The sequence below is a fragment of the Sycon ciliatum genome, chromosome 1, assembly GCF_964019385.1.
Source record: "Sycon ciliatum chromosome 1, ocSycCili1.1, whole genome shotgun sequence".
Lineage (NCBI taxonomy): Eukaryota > Metazoa > Porifera > Calcarea > Leucosolenida > Sycettidae > Sycon > Sycon ciliatum.
The window spans coordinates 79,614,586-79,617,869 of record NC_088643.1 but is presented as its reverse complement, the minus strand read 5'-3'; the positions used below and the strand labels follow the sequence as shown (position 1 = coordinate 79,617,869).

General features: G+C 47.2%; 1 long non-coding RNA gene across 1 annotated transcript; it reads right to left on the bottom strand.

Moving 5' to 3' along the window:
• Positions 1-690: 690 nt before the first annotated feature.
• On the bottom strand, positions 691-1,660 carry LOC135805715 (uncharacterized). Its single transcript, XR_010551168.1, has 2 exons — positions 1,611-1,660; positions 691-1,391 (listed from the first exon to the last, which is right to left on the bottom strand). It is a non-coding gene; the product is annotated as an uncharacterized LOC135805715 (long non-coding RNA).
• Between the last annotated feature and the right edge of the window lie 1,624 nt (positions 1,661-3,284).

Below are 3,284 nucleotides of genomic sequence, written 5' to 3'. Positions count from 1 at the left end.
CACACACACACACACACACACACACACACACACACACACACACACACACACACACACACACACACACACACACACACACACACACACACACACACACACACACACACACACACACACACACACACACACACACACACACACACACACACACACACACACACACACACACACACACACACACACACACACACACACACACACACACACACACACACACACACACACACACACACACACACACACACACACACACACACACACACACACACACACACACACACACACACACACACACACACACACACACACACACACACACACACACACACACACACACACACACACACACACACACACACACACACACACACACACACACACACACACACACACACACACACACACACACACACACACACACACACACACACACACACACACACACACACACACACACACACACACACACACACACACACACACACACACACACACACACACACACACACACACACACACACACACACACACACACACACACACACACACACACACACACACACACACACACACACACACACACACACACACACACACACACACACACACACACACACACACACACACACACACACACACACACACACACACACACACACACACACACACATAGCAGTACACTGACTCATATACGCTGAGGTATACACATCTAGTTCTACTGTTCTAGTTATAGAATGACTATAGATGCACAGTGAATGTACAGAGGTAATACGTAGCACTGGCTAATATATTACATTTGCCCACCAAAATGTGCTAATGGATTGATCAAACAACAGCGATGTGGAAAACACAAAAACAGAACGGCAAAACTTTCTTTTCGGAATGATTGGTTTTAGGAGCAAAAGAAAAGGTCGACATCACTGTGCATGTCTGCAATGACAGAGAGAGAGGGAGAGAGGTTCTGATTCGACCTTACAGTATAACAATTATATTGTCAGGGTGCCAACCAGTATGCATCTAATCCAGTTGCAAGTAGACCAAAATAAAAACAAAGTGTGTCAGATTTCTATGTCAGATATAGCATCTCTATTGGGCCGCTCTGTTGATATGACTTGGCATCACAGTCCCATAGTTTGGGGGGGGGGGGACAAACAGATAAACAAACACGCTACAGAACGCAGCATCAGCGAGTGAAGTGCCTGTGAGCAGAGCCTGTCTGTAGCTGATGCTGTGCATTGGTGATCCCATGGCACATAAAACGGGCTGCCACCGAGTGGAGTGTTCATAGCACAACACACTGGCCCTTCATCGACTTGAAGGGGTTCTCGACGGTCATTACAGTGGACACAAACCAGTCCTCCGCTTGATTGTCTATGCAATACTGGATCAAGCTGGGAAAGAAGGATACAAGGAACACAGAGTACCTATGACACATTGGCCACTACCATACACGAAACCCAAAGGTCAATGCATCAACGGTCCAGCACGAACAACAAACAGGGCCAATTCTGGCTACAAACAGGAATTCCAGTCCGATTGTAGTGTGGATAGAACAAGAAGCACGCTATCATCGGTTTACATAGATAGACTGCTTGCCATGCCGTACTTACTCCATTGATGCCTCCGAAACTTTCATTCTGTTCAGGCTTGCTTCATTCGTGTTGATGCAATTGTCTCCGACATCTTCAAGGCAAACCAAAGTTCTCTCCTTGATGCAAAACAGAGCAAGAGAGAAGTGTTACCGGTACTTTACAATTTAAATTATGTTCACAGCGCTGCCAGCAATTGTCACACCACTAGCTGCTGTGGCAGAAGCGGCGGCAGCACCAACGGCGACAATAATGGCAATAGCAGCAACAACACCACCAATAACAGCGATAGACGTGCAGTGAGTTATTTATTTATTATTTATTTATTTATTTATTACAGCATCTCATAGCACAGTGAGAACACCGGCCAATACAAAGAGAGAGGGTGTTAGCCAACCACGGCAAGGAAGGGAGAAGGGGAGGAGAAGAAAAAAGGAACCGGCGTGGATAAGCAGTGATTGCAACAGAATGAGAAGCACAAAATCAAAGTCAAGGTGCGACAAGGCTCTTAAAAAGGCGGAGGGAAGAAAGGTCCTTAGCTTCTTGGGGAAGTGCCAGCCACGCAGAGTACGCAGTGAAAAAGGGAGAGTGAAGTAGAAAGGAGGACTTAGGTTTCGGAAGGGAAAGGAGTTTCTCGTGCTACGGGAAGAGAACCAGTTGAAACAGTGCAGGTGAGGTGGACACAGAGTGAGTTTGAGAGAATGGATAAGGGTGACAAGATGTGAATTACGTCTCTTAGACAAAGGGGTAGTCAGCAAGGGCATAAAGGGTGGAAGATGGGAGCATGCGGGGTTTTCGGAGGAGGATTTTGAGAACTTTTTTGTGGTGAATTTCGAGCTTGGCAGCACGGGTTGTGGAAATTCCAGCCCAAGCAGTATCTGCATAATCAAAAATGGGGCGTAGGTAAGCTGAGTAAAAGAGGAGTTTACAAGAGATTGGGAGATGGTAACAGTGAGAAGAGAGGATTCCTAAAGATGAACTTGATCGTTTACATATGTAATCGATGTGGGGTTCCCATGAAAGGTTAGAGTCAATGAAAATGCCAAGATGCTTATGGCTGGAGACTATGTCTATAGGCTGGGGGAAAGTGGGATGGAGGAGGGGCGGAACATCGGGCTGAGAAGGAAAGAGCATGATTTTAGTTTTAGACAGATTGGGAGTTAGCAGCACCAGCAACACCAATCAGAGCAGCAGCAGCAGCAGCATGATCACTTTGAGGACAGGCACCCGTCTAACTGCTAAACAGGATTCAGACTTCAAGAAAGCTATTCATTTCTCCCAGGTTGGCCCCATTTCTCTGTGCCGTGCTGGTGAGTCCACTTAACCAGTACAGTATCAGTATGTACTGCCCACATACACCGTATTGAGTAGCCATGTAACACACATACTGTAAAGTACCGTTGATCCGCCCCCTCTCTAATTGCCGCCCCCTGTCGATGTCCTGCCTGTGAAGCGACTTCGGCGTATACAACAAAATACGATGACGGATGTTGAACCGACGCATGCACTGCTGTACACAATATGTGCCAGTGCAGGATGAAAATGTGCACAACCCAGCTCATCGAGTCTGAACTTCCATGTTGTTGTACATGTACATCGTACTGCACTTGACAGCCTTGATCTAATTCCCGCCCCCTGCCGAAAACCCAGCTGGGAAGCGACATGGCGTGGGGGGGGGGGGGGGATCAACGGTAT